This window comes from Sarcophilus harrisii, chromosome 2 (genome assembly GCF_902635505.1).
Source record: "Sarcophilus harrisii chromosome 2, mSarHar1.11, whole genome shotgun sequence".
In the NCBI taxonomy this organism is placed as follows: domain Eukaryota; kingdom Metazoa; phylum Chordata; class Mammalia; order Dasyuromorphia; family Dasyuridae; genus Sarcophilus; species Sarcophilus harrisii.
In genome coordinates, this window is record NC_045427.1 from 533,193,228 (window position 1) to 533,212,775 (window position 19,548).

Below are 19,548 nucleotides of genomic sequence, written 5' to 3' on the forward strand. Positions count from 1 at the left end.
GATCCTGTCTGCTGATTAGAATGACTTGGTTGTGATAAAAGTGAGACAAGACTGGGCTCTGTTGTTTTGCATATGTTTTATTTCCATGAGTCTTCTCCCTCATTTTACAATGAGTTATTAAGGTACTAGAAACAGAATAAGGATATCCTTTTAGCAATATATAAAAATAATACTATCTAAGAAAGTATTGTGTGTGTTTTCCAAAGTTATTTAAAAAATATTATTCCTCCCAAAACAGAAGGTTTAAATTTCATCTTTGTGTATCCATAAATGATGTTTTGAAATTTGCATAGTTATAATTTGAAATTTGTATTGCTCAATTTAATTCAGCAAATCATACAAAATCTCAACATATATTGGAACCCCATGCCATGTTTACTCCCTGAACACAGTTAAAGCAGCATAAAATGATTTTGATTAGTAATACATATAATGTTATATTTTAAAAGTTTTGAATCTGTATAAGGAAATGTTTTAAATTAATGCTGCATGGGAGATAATATCAACAATGTTGTTGATCTGAATTATTGATATTTGTTATTTCTTATTGATTAGAAATATTGTTATTCATATACAACAATTTGTTGGCCCATTGACTAATCACTTGGCACATGGTTTCCAATTTTTTGCTTTTACAAAAGGTGCTATTATGACTGTTTTGTGTATTATTCTTATTATTCTTAGCATCCTTAGAGCTTAACTTCAATAGTGAGATCATTGGTTCAAATGGTATAGTTTTGTAGCTTTATTCACACAATTTCAAATTGTATTTCAAAATAGAAGGATTCACAGCTCCAAAAACAGTGAATCAGTGTGTGCCAATAATACCAATAATAAATTTTTCTTTTACTATTTTTCCCCATTTAGTTGGGAAATCATGCTTTGGAATTGTTTTATTATGCATTTCTTTGATTATAAATAATTTTGATCACTTTTAGGATGGTTGTCAGTAGTTCTGTTTTCTTTTGAAATTTTTCTTCATATACTTTTCCTGTCTATTAAGGAATAGGTTGAGAATATAGATTGGTCTCAATTCCTTATATAGTTTTGGATATCAGAATTTTATTAGAGATGGTCAATTTTTCTCCTAGTCTGCATCTTTTCTCATTTTAATTGCGTTCTTATTTGTGTAATAGCTTTTTGTGTTTTTTTTTAAATAATGGAAATAGACTACTTTGTTTTTTATGATCTCCATGGTACGACTTGTTATGAATTCATCCCCTATTCATAGCTATATGAGAAAGAACTTTTATTAAGTAGTGTGACATAGCGATTCACATTTTTATGTACAATATTCTTTTTTATGTTTTTTGTGCATGTGGAAATTCTTCTGTTTAAATTTAGAACCAAAATTCTAAATATATTTATGAAATAAATAATAAATATAAAATATGAAAGAGAAAATTCCTTTCTCTGCTATGTATGTATGTTTGTGTGTGTGTGTTTGGAATAGAATGTAAGACACTGATGTAAGCCTATATCTTATCATATAGCTATCCAATTTTCCCAGCAGTTATGATTGAATAAAGAGTTATTACTTGGTACTGTCTGATCTTAGTCTTTTTTTTTTTAAAGATAACGACTGTATACATTTTCTTCTAATTCTTGCTTATCTGATCTATTTCTTTGACCTAATTTTAATACCTGATAGTTTTGTTAAATAAAATTTAAAATTTACTAATGTCAAACCCCCTTCATTTATATTCATGTTCATTCCCATAGATATACTTGATCCATGAATTTCATTGTTTTATTGCTTCACTCTACAAAATTATGACCCTGATAATTCAGTGTAGAATGAAACCAGTAACTTAGAAAGTAGTGTCACTATTAACATGATTTCCTTTATTTATATTAACAAAAAGTATTTGTTTTATATTTACTTTATGAGAAACACTTGTTTTGTAGCAGGTGGCGGCGGTGACATTGGAGATGTGCGTAAAGTTTGTGTATATTTTGGTAGGTTGGCTCTCATATATGTGTTATAGTTTAAATGGTATATCTTTATGATATATATTTGGTTTTTCTCCCTTTTGTTAGTGTTGGTACTAAAATATAGATATCCTGAATCTTTTTGTGGATTCAGTGTCCTGCTAATTTTCCAAAGGAATTATCATGATTTTTGTTGGATCATTAATAATTTAATTTGTATTTCTTTTATTATTAGTGATTTTTAGTACATTTAAAAATAACTATTAATTTTTTACAACAGTATCTTTCTATGCTTTCTTTTGGATTATTTTTTTAAAAGTCACAATTGCAGTTCTTACTTTTTTAGATTCAGATAAACATATAACATTTTATTATGTTCTTAACTTTGTATGAGTCCATGTGCTTTTTATATATGTTGCCTTAAGCAGAAAATATTTTAGTTTTCTATTTCATTTTGCAATTTGACTCCTTTTTTATTGGTGAATTGAATCCATTGCCATCCAAAAACCATGATTGTTAAGGTTTTTTCCCCTTTTCAATATATCTGTTATGTTCTCCCCTTTAATCAAGTATAGCCTATTTTTTTAACAGCCCCATCTTAGTTCTTCTGAATACTGATGTATCTTCTACCTTACCATCACCATATACACATAAAGTTTCTCTTATTAGCAAGTTAGCAAAAAACTGTCTTTACCATACCTCCACATATGACATCTAAGACAGATCCTGTGGTTATATCTCTACTTATTTCAAAAACAACAGCCTTCCCTTGTATCCAAATAATAGTGGTTTGGGAATCATCTTCCTTCTCCACTTAATTGTTTGATTAATCACATCTTAACTTCACAATGTCACATTTCTCTCCATTTATATCCCTATTTTCCTTTCAGCCCCCAGATATACTAGTTCTATTTGTTACCCATTTTAAAGAATCCTTTCCTCAAACTCATTTTTAAGTAGGTGATTACCTTACAGTTATATATCTGTGATTTGGTGATTCTGTAGCGTTCTTATTTTCCTAAAAATTATTCTTTAGTTACATCTAATGCCAGTCAGAAATCCTTACTGTTTCCTTACTGCTTGTTGCATAAGTATAAAATGGGGTTTTGACCTGAGGTCCATGTAGTTTTAAAAAATCATTATAACTATTTCAATATTATTGTTTTCCTTTGTAATCTTATTTATTTTACTGTATGCATTTTAAACATTCTTCCAAGAAAGAGTCCATCATTTCTACTAGACTGCCAGAAGGGCTTAAGACACAAAAAGACTAATAACTCCGGCTCTAAAATAATTTATTTAGCTATTAAGGACCTCAATAATCAGACTTTTGCTGTTGTTGGTCTGTCATTTCAGGAATATCTTATTCTTCATGACCCCATTTGAGGTTTTTTTTTGACAAAGATACAAAAGTGTTTTGCCATTTCCTTCTTTAGCTCATTTTACAGGTGAGGAAACTGAGGCAAACAGGGTTAAGTGCCTTGCCCAGAGTCAGACAGCCAGTGTCTTCACACTATACTTATCTATCATTATTCCCTAATAGGGAACCACCATTGAATTTGTGCTAATATACCTAGAAATCCCATCTGATCCCTTAATATGCAGTGTTTATTACTGCTCCCATGCTTTTACTTATAACATTTCTTCCCGTTTTGATTGCCCTTTACTCCCTTCCCCCAAAAGCCAGACCTCTAACCGTGACTGGTCTCCTTTTTTTCGCAAAAGTTTCCTGCATCCTATGACAAAGGAATTTCTACCTTCCTATAACTCCTACTGATAATATATTCTATGTCATGGCACTTAGCACTTGATTTGTTTATTATGTTTTGCTATTGCTTCCCATGGTAGTTTTGTCAATTAGATTTTATTTAAGGTCCAGTGTAAAGACTTTCCAGTTTCCAGAACTTAGGTTTGACTCTTATCCCTATTACATATTATCTATGTGAGCAAGTAATTTAATCTCTTTGAGCCTCAATTTCATCTTTAATATGACAGTTCTGTAGAAGAAGAATGGCTTCTGATGTTTTTTGGGTATCCTTCCTAGCATAGTATGGTTAGGTGCTCATTAAATAGCTTGGGCTCCATTGTTTCATATTCTTTTGAATAATCTAAATAATTTAGAACCAACCAAGTCATAAGTGATGATGTTATGACTTGCTGGACATTTGGTCGTATGTCAGTTTGGCCAGGAGCTTCTCATGCCCCAAACATAAGACAACATGATACATTGCTTAAACTCTAGTCCCCCTCTGACTATACAGGTTATTCATGTTGCAATTCAAATTAAAGATTTTTTGAAAGCAATGTAAAATGATTTAATATTCTGTAATTGGTTTCTTGAAAGCCCAATGATATTTATGAGTGCTGCAATGGAAGTTGCAACTACTGTAATTTATTGTTGAATAGTATTTTCAAAATGTATTGAATGACTAAAGCTCACTATTAAACATTCTAGAGGAAGACATATTTAAGCTATAAATCATCAGTCTTCCTTTGGATGATGTTTCCCTGTTTTTCCCTGCTAGGTATATGAAGATTTTAAGTTCTTAAGTCTCAGTGGGGTAGAGATTGAAGGTTGCAATAGTGTGGCACTATCTCTTTTTCAAATTTGTTATTGTTTATCAATGGCATATAAATGTTTTAGGGAAGTGTTTACTGTAACATTACCCACTTCTGCTCTTCTCTGTTGTCTGGCAACCAGTGTGATAAAGGCAGAAGGAAGTACTGCATTTTGCAGTTGACAAGTATATCTCAAAAGTGCTTAGAACACCTGAATAGGCAATAAAACATTTAGAGCTGCTGACTGTATATATGATGTGTGAAAGTCTGTAGTGTGTCTAATCAGCAGAGTCCTAATCCTGCAAGTGTGTTTCTCAGTCAAATAACCAAGGATTGTAATGTGTTTTTCTGTATTATAGGAGTACATGACAAAGTGCTTTATTGAAAAATGTAACTTATCAAAATATAACTTGAGATGTCACTCATCTCCTGCCAAGGAGGCAATGAATTTTAAAATTCAGAAAGAAGAACATTTTGAGAGTCACCAAAGTTTGTTTTGCTGGATTATATACATGTTTACAATAAGAATTTTATAATTCTTGTTTGTTTAGTAGGGAGAGTGGTTACAGGAAAAGATTACAAATTCATGTTAAAGTAAATGAATGTGTTTTGAAAAAAATGATATCAATAAAATGTGTTTTATAAAAATGAAATTAAAAAATTTAAAAGCTGTAGATACCAGGAACATGAAACCTGCCCAAAGGAAATGGCAATAAGATCATTCCAAACCTAGCTTCCTTAAAAAAGTCTCTTCCCTAGAAGTAACAAGAGAGAGGAAGGGAGGGAAGCAGAGACTGAGAGAGAAAGACAGAAGGATAAGAGAGCATGCCAGAGAGAGAGCATCTCAGCCAGTGGGGAAATGCAAAATTTGAGCAGTTAGGTAAAAACTCTTTTGGCCTCAGATACTAACTAGCTGTGTGATGCTAGGCAAGTCATTTAACCCTATTTGCCTCAGTTCTTCATCTGTAAAAATGAGTTGGAAAAAGAAATGGCAAACACACTCCAGAATCTTTGACAAGAAAAAGTGAACAGAGTCACAAAGAATTGGAGATGAGTGAAAAACTACCAAAAGAGATGCTGCATGGCTCAGGAGTGCAAAAACTGGCTTTAAAGTCTGTAAGATCTGGCGTGGAATGCTTCTTCTGGCATATACTTTCTTTGTTATGGGAAAATCATTTTAGCCTATAAATGACAGAGTTGCTGACCTACTCTGATAGAAAAGAATTTCTCTATAGTAATTTTCTACATGGATAAAATCACGAGTCAAACAACAACAACAACAACAACAAAAACGCAACAAATTACTGGAAAGAATTTTGTTGTTGTTGTTGAATACCCACAATAGTGTATTTTCTACCCATCACAAATATTGCATGTCTGAAGATTTTTTTTAAAACAAAATCAAGAATCCCAAAACAACAACAACAACAACAACAACAACAACAACAAAACAAATAACAGATGAATATGACAAAACCAAATATATTTCAGTAACCTCAGATAGGGATTTGTTTTGTCTTTTTGGTGTGGAAACGCCTTAAAGCAATGCAAATCAGTAAATAACTGGAAAAAAAAAAAAACTTAATATCTAAAATTGCCTGGGAAAATGAAAGTTAAGTGACTTGCCTATAGCCAAAACACTAAAAATAACAAAACCCTATAAAGTTTGTCAGAAATTTGACTTAAATTCAGGTTTTCTTGTTTTCAAGATCTTTTCTTATATTTACATATATGCCAATTGCCTGTTTTTTTTCTCTCAGCATACTTATGGTCATCCTTACTTAATTTCATTTTACATTAATACAGGCCTTTGAGTTTTGAAATTAAATGTCCATCTTTAAACTGCTGCTGGTGGATCTGGAGAGAAAAAAATGAATGTTGTGATTTCTGGCATGGAAAAGGTGAAATTGAGAAGGAAATGTTTTAGTCACATATTATGTAATTTACTGTTACTTGAGGGTCACTAAAATTCTAGACTTAAGATGTTAGAGAAGAAATGAGGAGACAATTAGCTGAAAATTTCCCATAGCTTTTTTTTTTTTTTTTTAATTGAGCCACTATGCTGTTTAGTTCAATTTCACTTGTTAATCTTTGAAAGTTTTTTGTGTGTCTCACTTTTGGATTCCCTATTTACATGAATTAAAATTTTCTTTTGGTCTTAGAAATTATTGGATGTTTTTTGCTTATATCATCAGATTGTGAGGTAAGTTTAAGATTGTCCTCTTACCTTGCAGAGGTAAGCTTATTCCTTTTATTTGCTTGGAATAACATTAAGTCTTGGATGGCTGTGGTCTTGCATGAATGCAGGATGGATAAGGACCTCTAGAGTTTTCTTCTAGTCCTTTGAGTCTTTGATCATGCTATATTATCATAATACTGAGAGCCTGCCACTGATTGGAAGACAAATTGAGAGAAGCAATATATAGTGAGCTTTTCATTAATCTTTAATCCCAATACTCTAGAATTCAATTATTTTCTACCTAAGGAACCTGTTAGTGCCTTATTTTAAAGACTAGACTTTGTGTTGTTGTTATATAAATAAATACCTTGTATTTGCTTTGCAAATTTAGATTTTTGTGTATTGAAGTTTCTGAATTAGAAAATAACTTTAATGCATATGTGTAGTGTTCTTTTTTAAAAATGTGTTTTGACACAATAATGAATTGTCTAATTTAGATTTAACTTGATGAAAATCCCATATGAATTAGGTAAGGAAAGAAAAAAAAAACACCTGAGAGAAATCTTTGTTATTTAGGAAGTAATCTTTTCATTATTCTGAGCTGAGTGCAAATTTTTCTTATCTAGTTAATGCAAATACCCTAAGGACTTCTATGCAATGTTTTGTTAAGTCTAGTTTTACTTGTTATTTGTTTTTTCTTCCTTCTGTTCTCCCAATCCTTGTCATTGATTTAAAAAGCTGCAGGTATCTTAGCTAAGAAAGGTATAATTTGAATTTAGATTCCTGACCCAGAGACCAGCTGTTAGTATCCCAAGCTCCCTCTCATTTCATTCACAAAAATAATAAAACTGAATTTATTTTAAAATATTTCTTATTCTGAATTAGTCTACACACTTAGTCTACATTAGTGAAGCATATTGATCTAATGTGTAGAGTAGCTAGACTTTGGAAAACCTAGGTTCAGATTTCCTCTTCTGATAATTTCTAGCTCAAAAACCTCTATAGCTTCAGTTTCTTCAGCAATAAAATAGAATGACTTCTACAGGGTGTTGAAATCAGATGGAAAAGGGAGGCACTAAACAGTACATAAGCATCCCTGTGGCACATATTGATTTTGTTTTTAAAAGTAGCATAATCTATGTTTTGTTGTATTTTAATTTATGTTGTTCAGTATTTCCTGATTATATTTTAATTTCTTTCAGCATTTGCAGGTGGGTTTAATGCTTGTGATCTATAGTTTTACCTCAGAGAGCTGTGTATCAGATGAGATAATGTCCATAAAATGCTTGGCAAACTTTGAAGTGCTATGTAAATTAAATAATTACTTGATTTTATACTGGATTTTTTAAAGGGGGGGAAGTATTAGTCTTCTATTAGGTCAGATTTGTTTAATTTCCTACCTTTAGGATCATTTCTTCTAATATTAATATTCTTAAGTGACATAAGTTTTGATTTGGTGAAATTGTTCTTTGCAGGAGCCAAGTTCACCTAAAAAGGAAACCTTAATTTTCCTTTTCCATGATCCAGGTGTAATGCAAATATCTAATTAAAGCTTATGTGGGGTTTTTTTGTTTTGTTTTGTTTTTGGTCACAGATGGCAAACAAGAAGTTCTCTTTCAAAAATGCATTTGCAAGCTGAAATTTGAGTGGTGACTCACTTCAGGGTGTTGGTCTACAGAGGAATAATATCGACTTTACTTCATTTTCTGTAATAATTTTTGAACATTTCTATTTAGTATTCATGTTGTAAATAGGAGCTAAAGAATGCTGTAGTTCTTACTTCCCAGGAGTGTAGAGTTATGATAGCTTTCTCCTGTTTTGGAACATTCTGTGGTTCTAAATTTTTTATATGTACCAATTATGACCTTGAAAAATGGGTGGCTCTCATGTTGGCATTAGCTTGCTTGAAAAAAATTTTTTTTGAACCTACATGTGCCAGAGACCAAAATCATTTCAGATGGACCAAAGCTGACCACTGATGTTTTCTAAGCTCAGAGTGTTTTACTGAAACCAATGCCCATATTTTATTCTGCACACCTTTTTTTTGTTTTAAATGATACATGGTTTAATTTTTTTAAATAACTAAAGCCAAAAAAGAATAATAAAACTTATTTGTAGAGGTATGCCCCTTTTAGTTCTTACTTTAATATATATCACAGTGTTTGCCATAAATATGGTATATAATATTTTTTGATATAGGAACAAGTCGTATTTGCTTTATAAGGAGAAGTTTGTGATTTTCAGCATTCACTTATTTGAATTATTCTTTTTTCCTTAGTCTGGAAGGACTTCTGCTTGGTCGTCTTCTTATCTGAATCATTGTCATCCTTTAAAATCTTAGTTAAAATCATAAAGCCTCCCTTTCTATGACCACCTCAGCTCATGATGACCTTAAGATTCTTAGAGTTTTAGAGCTCAAGGAAATTTAGGTCATTTAGTCTAACCCCTTGATTTTACAAAGGTGGAAACTTCCATGGAGCTCATATCCCAAGTTTCTGGGTTTTTTTTTTTTTTTTTTTTTTTTTGGTTGTTGGCCAATATCCATTCCATCTACAATCTCCTCCTCAGAGATCTCATTTATTCTCATTGTCTCAGCTGTCACTTTCAAAGTAATAACTCCCAAATTTGTAATTTTAGCTCTAAGCCATTCAACTTTCAAGTGATTTCAAATGATATCTGACCACATACTAGCTACGTATTGACTTCAAGATCAAATATAAAACTCTTTGATTTTTAAAACACTTCAAAATCTGACCCCTTTCCATTTGATTTGCGAAAGAAATAACATTCAAATTTCCAGAAGAGGCAACCAGGTGATTATAATAGTATCTATTTTTAGATTCAAAATTAATTAATTTCTAAAATATATTACTGACTAGATTTGTATAAATATTTGATTATGAATTATTGTTAAAAATAAATAACTATGTGGCCACAATGTGGACCATTAATTCAGATTTATTTCACAATGGAGGGAAATTGTGGTAGAATTTCCATATATTTTGTAGGGGTTATTTTAGACAAAAGTATAGAAACATAAAAATTAGAATCTCAGTGACAAACACTTTTTAGATAAGTTTGTGAGTAGTAGCTTCTAAAAATAGATTGATTATGTACAACAATAACAAAATCCTTCTCACTAGTAGTTTATACCCTACTAGTCCAAGACTTTATGAATAAAGTTAAATGCTATTTTTAGAAATGGCAAATCTGAAAATAAGAACACTATATTGGTCAATTGATTATAGATATGTTGATGTTTTGTGCTATTAAAAAAAAAAGTAAATTTAGTGTGAGAGCTCTTTAGATGATATGAGAAAATATATCAATATTATGTTGATCTTAATAATCACTTCTACTTCACTTTCACTCTTTGAGTTTCAGTTTCCTCATCTGGAAAATGAAGAGCTTGAACCATGTCTAGACTTCTGATAAATAGGAAGTCTTGTAAGTGCCCCTAAATGATTACTCTGGATGCTCTTTTGACCCCTTCATATAGGATGGCTGTGTCAAAAGGAGCAAAGAAGGGACTCCACATGGTTAAAGTAGTTCCCATGCCTTACTGTCCCAGATCTAATAAACTGGGCTAAATATAATGATTAATGCAGTAAAGGTGATGGAGTCAGTTACCCTTTCTTGACAAAACCTCAGATTATATTTAAAGGTAAAGACCTTGCCAGCCTTTGTTAACAATGAACCACAGTGATTAGACATTTGAAATTAGGTTAATGATTTGATGGAAATGATTGGTTTTAAACTCAAATTCTTATGAATTCCTTATGGGTTATGAGTAGAATAATATGATTTCAATTTTTTAACTTTCAGATTCACATAATATTAAAATAAAAGCCTATGACACTGATTTTCCTTTTGAATAGAAACCTTTTGTTTTAGCCTCAAGAGAATCATTGGGGGCAGAGAGAAAGTAGGTTATAATAGAAATGGAAGACCCCAAACTGGAATGGTATAGGTACTAATAATTAAATATATCTTTGCCAAGAATGGCCACAGCTTGAAGGTGTTTGTTTGTTTGTTTTCAAGAGGACATTATTTCAAAAGCTAAGGATATTTTCCTAAAATTTTGCACTTCATGCCAAAAATATAGATTGTTTTCCATAAATAGGGTAGCAAGGGGTAATCTCTCCCTCCTGAAATCCCATATACACAGTTTGGGGTCCTCATGTGGACTTGGATGTTGGTTTGTGTTTCCCCTAGTAGACTCTTTAAAAATTATCCTCACTGGGAAAGACTGTTTAAGCTGAAATCTTATGTTGATTAATACCAATTAATCAGTGTATATTTATTAAATGTTAGTAGAAAAAAAGTATTTTAGATGAGACAGATTATTTACCTTTGAGAAACTTGAAAGTTTAGTAAGGGAGATAAGGCACTTACACGACATGGAAAGTTTCAATAAACATGACATGTTTAGAACATCAGGGTTACGAAACAAAATACCATAGAAGGATCTGAGGATGAACAGATGAGCCCTTTAGAGCTCTGGCTATAGCAGGGCTCCACTCAGATCACTGGCCCTGTCTGTAGTGTAACCTCTACAACAATTGTCCAGAATCTCCCTGTGAGAAGTAGCTGAGTGAAACAATGGAGGGAGCACTGAGCCAAGCTGAATTAGAAAGACCTGAATCTGTTCTCTCCTCAGACCCTTACTGGCTGTGTGATCCTGGGCAAGTCATTTAACCCTGTTGCCTCAATTTCCTCAAATATAAAAATGAGAACAATAGTAGTATCTACTTCCCAGGGTTGTTGTGAGGATTAAATGAGATATTGATAAAACACTTAGTATGGTACCAGTACTTAATAAATTTCTTCTCTGTGAAGAAAAGACAAACTATACCTATCAACTGGATTGATTACTATCCACAGAATAGGTCATCCCAAGCTAGCAAAAACACAAGGGAGAGGCAGGAAGTAGCATGTGCCAGGCAAGACAAACTACCACTACTACCATAACTGCTGTCTCCTCTCAAACCCAGGTAGTGATGCTCCAGAACCAAACATTCTGGAAGTAGCAGCTACTTTTACCCTCAGGTGACTTGCTCTGATTCTAGTTCTTTTTAATCACAGGGATTCACCTCCTGTGAGATGTGATTTACAACTGCCTTGCATAGGCCTTCAGCTCACACCTTCTTGGGAGCCATACCAGCTGATGAATGGGAAAAGAAAGTTCTTAATACAAAAATTCTTGACACTGTTAATTGGGTAAACACCAGAAATCATTATGGTTTTATCCATAGAAATAAAATTAAAGAGGATACATTATCTGCTTTTCTAAGTAGAAATATCAATTATAGTTATTTTCTCCCCAAGATATTTAGAAGTAAAAAGGAGAGAAGGAACGAGATGGTCAAACATCACTCCAAACAGGTCAAGGAATAACTTCTTTTAATATTGCAAAGGTCAAAGAATTATTGTTGACAGAGGGATAAGCAGAAGTATTAGAAAGATAAAAGACTGAAGCTGTCTAAAAGAGTTGAAGAGCACTGGAGCTGTCCCAAAGAAGGTGGCAGGGATTGGGATCCTTAGATGCCTTAGGGTAGAAAAGCTAAAAAGAAAGAATAGATAATGACTGAGAAATTTTGTAGAGATATACATAGTATACACAGTTAAATAAACTGCATGTGATTTGAAAAAGAACTGGAATCTGTTGGAATCAATTATAATAATAATGTAATGACTGACATTTAAAGAGTACTTTATGGTTGTCAAATTCTTGGCATCCATTCTCATTTGATCTTCATTCTAATCTTGACATCTAGGTTGTACAAATATCCCTACTTTACAAAAGAGAAAAAGAGAGGATCAGAGAAGTTCAATGTTTGTCTGACATCTGATTGCCCAGAAAGTGGAAGGCTTAGCAACTGTTCTAGTAGAAATGTTCTCTACCTCTTCTATAGCTATCTCCTATCTATACCTATCCTAATTATGTTTCTCAAATGGTTCTCAGAACCAAAGATCACTGCTTCCCACTCTGTCATACTGATGAGGTGCAAATGATGAGGCTAGTGGTAGTGAAGAGATGTGAGAATTGGGGTGGAGAATCCCCTTTGGTAGGCACAGATACAATGCCAGAAAATTCGCAAACCCGAAATCTGAGTGGCAGAAAAGGGAAGTTTAATGTTCACTAAGAAGAAGTTCTCTTAGGGGGCAAAACTCCTCATTAGGAATTTGGCAAAGATGTATTAACAGACCCCTGGTTATATGAGTAAATGTTGGCCTGGGGCTGGGAGCTGTACAGAGATCTCTAATTGAATAAATTTGCTTAACTTAAGAGTTTGAAGGCTTTTTCCCAGTCTGGGAATTCCCTGAAGGGGATCCAAGCTACCCCCAAAAGATCTCAGTGTCAATGGAGGGTGATTTGACCAAGATCTCCAATTGAATGAAACCACTTTAGGAAGGGTTTGTCTGGGAAAGGTATGCTTTTCCCAGGGTAGAGTTTGAGACCCCAAATCTCCCTTCTTTTACACATTAAAGGGGACACAGTTTCAGGGTTCACCTCCACCAATACTATCATAGTCCATTGAACAGATTCTTTATGTTTCTCTCTGGAAATTTTGAGCCAAGATTACTGTAATAGCCTGCCAAAACAAATTCAGGCCAGTCTGAGAAGAAATTCCCCCCCAAAAGCAAGAGACGAAATTGGAAAGGCCTCATTTGGTAGGTAGAATGAAAATTTACAGGAAAGAACATTAATGATGAGCAGCTTTTTTTCAAATAGGCTAATACAATGGAAATCTCCCTCTTCCTATTTACCCCTTCAAGAAAGACTTAAAAAAAAACTATTTCAAATTTTTAGATTGAGAATTTACAACAAGGACTATGGCTTGTTAATTGCTATTCTTATCAATGATCTTTCATGTAAATCACTTAGAAGTTAAAACAATGGTGTTAGTTTTTCTAACAAAATTTCCTTTGTTCTTCAAGTAACTGGTTTGACCTGGGTAAGCCCTTGTTAAATTCCTGGAAACAGATAACAGGCAAAAACTAGGACATAATAATAAAGCTAAAGGTGCTGGAGAAATTAGAGTATCTAGAATCAAGCTGAATTAGGTTGGGAAGGATAGGAAGAAATAAATATAAAATGTAGAATGATCATCTGTAAATGAGTAAGATTCCTTTTCGGTTTGTGATTCTGGTATGCTATTCGATTTTTCTCTCAATAAGTAAGCATTTATTTTGGGCCTGTTATATGCCAGACACTGTGCTTCAATTCTGGGGATACGAAACAAGACAAAAGACAGTTCTTGTTCTCAGGGAGCTTACTCTCTAATGGGAGAAACAAGACACAGATATATACAAAATAAGCTATATTATACTATATAAATAAGAAAGGATTTAGGAGAAGTGTTTAACAGCCTGTCAGGCTGTCACCCTTGCTTTGGCTATATTCTTTTCTGTTATCACCCTAGGACCCTAGTGAACCAGTTCAACTCTATACTATCTTCTACTTGCAAATCTCAGATTCTCTTGTTCTGTTGCCAAATAACTCCCAACTTTTGATTTTGCCCACTTATGCCCTTATTTTCTTTTTCATATAGGGCAACAGAACTAAATCATGAAACTGAACTGACTGAGTTCCTTACAAATTTATGTGAGCTAATCTCCACTGAGCCCTTACTGGTGCTCCAGATTCCTCCTCTACCTTAAATGATACCTTATTTCACTTATACCACAGAAACTTTTCTCATATTTTTTCTCTATTCTCTTAAAGCCTTCCATTTTATCCCATCTTCTTGGCTAATGTCTCATATTACCCACTAAAAAAAAGAAGCTATTTTATGAGTTCTCTCATTTTTTTCCTTCTCTTAAGCTCACATCCTTCTGACATTGTCTTCTTACTACTTCTTCCTTCCCAACTCTGATGTTGATGTGATTTCTGTTGGTTGCCCAGACCAATCTTTTTAAATGTACACCTGATCCCATCTACTTCCATCTTCTCTGGCAGATTTTTCTGTCATACCCATTTTCTATATGATCTTCAGTCTCTCCTATCTCCTCTTTCTTTCCCTTTTGCCTACAAACAGGGCCCAAATCTGCCCTTTCTTTACAATAATAATAATAATTTTAAAAAATTCTTCCCTAAATCCTACCATCTCCACTAGCTATTATAATTTCTCTTTCCTCCCTTTTGGAGCCATTCTCCTTTAAAAAAAAAAAAAAGCCATCTGCAACACACCTCAGGCTCTAAATTATACCAACTATTGTCCATGTTAACATCAATTTTAATCAACATTTATTTAATAATTTATCTGAACCATTATTTCAGAAGAAGAATATATTTTAAGCAATAGAAGTAATTTAAATATTGTTGTTGTTCAGTTGTCTAACTTTTTGTGACCAACCCTCCTCCCCCATGGATGATAGTGTCTGAATTATAAAAAGTTAAATCTGAATTTGCACTCTGATCCTCTTGACTTTAGGCCCGGCAATGTTGCTATTGAACCACCTAGTTGCCTCCAGCATCTAAGTATCATTGGGTAGTTTCAGATATTTATATTTATTTGTTTGTGTTTGTGTGTGTGTGCGCCTGACTATTTGTGTGACATCATGCATAAGGGTTCCTTGTTTAGAAATTTAAGGATTTTCAACAACCAACTTTTCCTCAGCATACATAAGTGAAGTTCCCTTTCCTCACTTCCTTCTTTCCATCTAGTCTTCTCTTATTAAAATCCAGTTAACATATAATGATAATTAACCCATAGCAAAGAAACAGCAGACCCTCCTAAAAAGACTTCAACGTTTCTAGACCAAAAATGGTATCACTTTTAGTTAGGATGACCCTTACTCCAGTTGAGCTTAGCATTCTAAGTATTTAAAATCATTATAAATAAATATGAGGGATTTCTTTTTTTGGTGGAATTGTAGGGTATTCCATGAACTTTTATGGTTTGCTGGAAGCTTAATGGTGTAAAGGACAGAGATTTCTTTTAAATGTGAAAAGGAGAGTGAACCACTTGATCCAAGAATAACCGCGTCACCTGGCATGTTGTCACCTGGAAACAAACTTGACCGCAGCCCTGATTTGAGTTCTATTGGGTTGCCAGCTCAGTTGTAGGTTTCTCAAAATAGTTGCTATGGGGGTAAGAGTCCCTTTGATACCTACCTTTTGATTGTTACTTTCCAAATAGATTTTATTTGGAAGGATATTTTGGGGAGATGTTTGGGATACAGTTCATTCTAGCTAAAATGCATTTCAGTGTTTCCAGTCATAGTTGATTCCCTGATTTAAGAGGTGTCATTGAATAGTTTTGAGTATTTTCCAGACCCTCTGCTTGTCTTTGTGCCACTGACTGCCTTTTGACCAATTTCATTGCTCATTAGCACCTCCACCAGAGGATAGGCAGGAAGATAGAAGTAGAACATTATGTGTTGCTACTCATAACAAGCTCTACCAAAAGTTTAGAAGAGAAATGTCAAAAACTGTTGGCAACAATGAGGTTTCAGCGTTATCTGTGCTGAGATATCATTTGCTACAACTTGAACAGAATAAAATGGGAATCATTTTTATTGACCTTTAACTACTGCTACATTACTTTGGAGGAGAGGTCCCAAGACAGATCTTATATTGTTGGGGCCAGTGGCCAAGCTGAATTTTTTTAAAGGAACATGAGAAAAATTCCCTTATATATGTTGGAAAAATTGAACATAAAACAGCAAAAAATATGTCCTGTGCCCACTTCTCTTCTCCCTCTCATAGGTGAAGAGCTGGTAAGTAAATGAGAGACAACATGGCACAGGAAAATGAACAACTCTTTAGATGAGGGTTCAAATCCTCGTGCTTCCACCTAATACTTATTTTAACTTGGATAAATGTTTTCTTTATATTTTAAAGACAAATCATTTCTCTTTCTCTTAGTTTCCTCATTTGTAAAAGTAGGGTCTTCTTTTGATAGTAAATAGGTCTGTGAGTTGGAGTAAGTGAGTGTTGTTAGGTCTGGTCTTCTGAACTCTGAATTGTTTGTGAGAAATTGAAGGGAAACCATTTGCCTGAAGTGGAATAAGACATAAAACACACAGCCTTGGGATTGCCAGGTTAAAAATTATGTCTTTGTTCTCTGGCACAACCATACTAGAAAGAATCATTCTAACTGAAACCTTTCAGCAGACACTGGGTTTTTTAAAAGTGTTGGATTAGGTTGATGAAATTAGTTTTATTTTCTGCCTTATCTCCATTTGTCCAGTGTCCAGAAAACACTATTAAAGTCATCCAAATGGAAGACTACTAGAGTCTAAATGAACTTCCAGCTTAAAGTCTATTGCTTATAAATATGGAGGTGATACTGTAGTTCCTATGGGATTCTTTGAGACTCTGCCCCTTTGCTCTCTCTACTCCATTCTTGTGACCACTTACTCAGTGGACAGTGGAAAAATACAAGAATCTGTTCTCCAAAAGTGTGAAAGAAAGAACGTTTCACAGTGAAACTTTTGTTTAATGAGTCTTAGTTGTCTGAGCTCTGGGTTAACTCAAAACTTCCAGTCAGGGACCATATTGCTACTCACTTCTTGGAGGACTGAATGAGCTAGCTGATAATGAGAAGCACTTTATAATAAAATGCTCTGCTAATACCTTGGTCCTACTTGTCCTGCTTTACTACCTCTGCTTCAAAGCCAATAATAGGAGAATAGACTTCTGACCTAGCCAAATCCCTCCGCTTTTTAAGGGACTATGGATGCTATTTTTTAGGTCATTACAAGATGCTTGCTCACAAGAATGGAATGATCAAGGCAGGCAAAAATTATAACTAGATCAGAATATTGACCCACTCCCCCCAATCCCCCAAAGTACCAATCTTGGCTTCTGACATGCAAATACCAGAATTGGGGGTGGGATGTCTTTGCCCAGTGAGTAAAAGAAAAATTATTCAGAAATTGATCCCCTTTCTTAAAAGGAGATAATTTTGCTACATTTAATTATCAGTAATACCAAATCAAAATTCTCATCACCTCTTGCATAGATTGCTGCATTAACCTCCTGATTTTCATTTCATTCACTCTATTTTTTTCTGAAATCCACCCTCCACTGAACTTATAAATTGATATTTCTTCAGCATAGGTCTGACCATCCTACTCCTCAACTCAAGAAATTTTCACATTAATATTAGGATAAAGCACAAGTTTAAAGCTTTTCACATTCTTTCTCCAGAATATCTTTTTTGGGGGGGAGTGAGGCAGTTGGGTTAAGTGACTTGCCCAGGGTCACACAGCTAGTATCAAGTGTCTGAAAACAGATTTGAACTCGGCTCTTCTTGATTCCTGTGACCGTGCTATCTATTGTGCCCCCTAGCTGCCACCCCAACTCCAAGCATATCTTTCAAAGCTGAATGTCTACTTATTCTCCCTTTAAACAATCCATATCCCAGCCAAATCATGTCTCTTTCTGGCCATATCATTTCAATCAATGAAAAATGCAAATTAGTAAGTAGTAACCCTTAGAAAGAGGTTTGGGGAAGAAAAGGTGTTGTAGAGTCAATAACTATTAATTTGTGCCTTTTCCTTCCTTCCCTCCCTTCTTTCCTCCCTTCCTCCCTTCCTCCTTTCCTTCTTCTTTCCTTCCCTCCTTTCCTCTGTCCCTCCTTTGCTTCTTTCTTTTCTTCCCTCCCTCCCTCCCTCCTTTTCTTTCCTCTCTTCCTTCCTTATGATTCGATTTGAATGCTCTCAATTCCTGGTGGTCAAGAGGTTAGTGGCAATAAGAGAGCTATTACAATTCCCTTTAAATCAGCCGCAAATTTAGGGAATGAAAGAATTCACTCATCCCCAAATTATTAGTTGCAAAATGAAAGCTTATTGTTGGATAGAAATCAGTTTGCTAAGATACTGACTTCTAGAGTGGCAAAGACCTATTAGGAAATGGAGTTTTGGCACTGAGCATGCTTTCTCAGCAGGCAGAAGGGTCCTGGCAGCTGAGCAAGCTACCTAGGGCCATCTGCAAAGACCTTAGTTGAGGGAAATGAGCTGATCAGGCCAGGATTCCTCAAATGAATGAGAATTTAGAATTTCTATGGGAGTTGATTTGCCCCTGAATAATATTGCTTCTCTTGTCCTGGGAGGATGAGGCTCTGTCTACATTCCTTGGAGCCTGGGAGATCCTGATCTCTGAGATCAGAAAAGGGGACACAATCTCTAAGAGTGATAATCTTAAAGGGAACAGTTCCCCTTCCCCTTCACTTGCCTCCATACCATAATGGTGGTACCTAGCCAACATCTACAATCTTCCAAATAAACTATTTCCTAATTCTTGTAGTAAATTTATCAAGAAGAAATATTCTGCCTGCTGTGGAGGCTAAGGTTCTATTGAGATAAATCTAGCCTTCTTTTTTAAACAAAATTGAACCATAATACTACTACTTACACTACCACCACTTATATATAGCCAAAGAACTGCCAACATCCTTTTCTAACTGTCTCAAACAGAAGGTTATGGTATTGAGAAGGATGGGCCTTCACAGTCCTAACACCATTTTTGTGTTATTATTTGGGCTACATTAATTAGAGGTAAATTCCTTTCTTACCCATTTTGCCCCCTTCCAAGTTATGGAATCGTAGAACCTTGGTTAATATGCCTTAGCCTGTTATTTAGCAGCTATGCTGAGTGCTGAATGCCTTTAAAGTATAGAAACAAACAACTAAGGGAAACATTAAAAGAGTGACTTTGAGCATCTTGCTACTTAGCTATGAAAGCCACATTCTTCCTTCACTCACTCGTTGTTATGGTAATGAATTTCTCTGGGCCAGCTGGGTAAGTTGCTTCTCTTCTTCAGCCTGCTGAGGCCTCCAGTGCTCTGTGATTTTTCCTTTAAAAATGAATCCAATCTTCTTCCTGAAAATCTTTGGACAAGGAATTTCTCCCAAAACATACAAAT

The 19,548-nt window shown here is 34.2% G+C and overlaps 1 protein-coding gene across 1 annotated transcript in view; it reads left to right on the forward strand.

Annotated features, from left to right (window-relative positions):
* IGF1R (insulin like growth factor 1 receptor) overlaps nt 1-19,548 on the forward strand; it is a 363,516-nt gene that overhangs the window by 212,985 nt on the left and 130,983 nt on the right. The window lies entirely within an intron of this gene.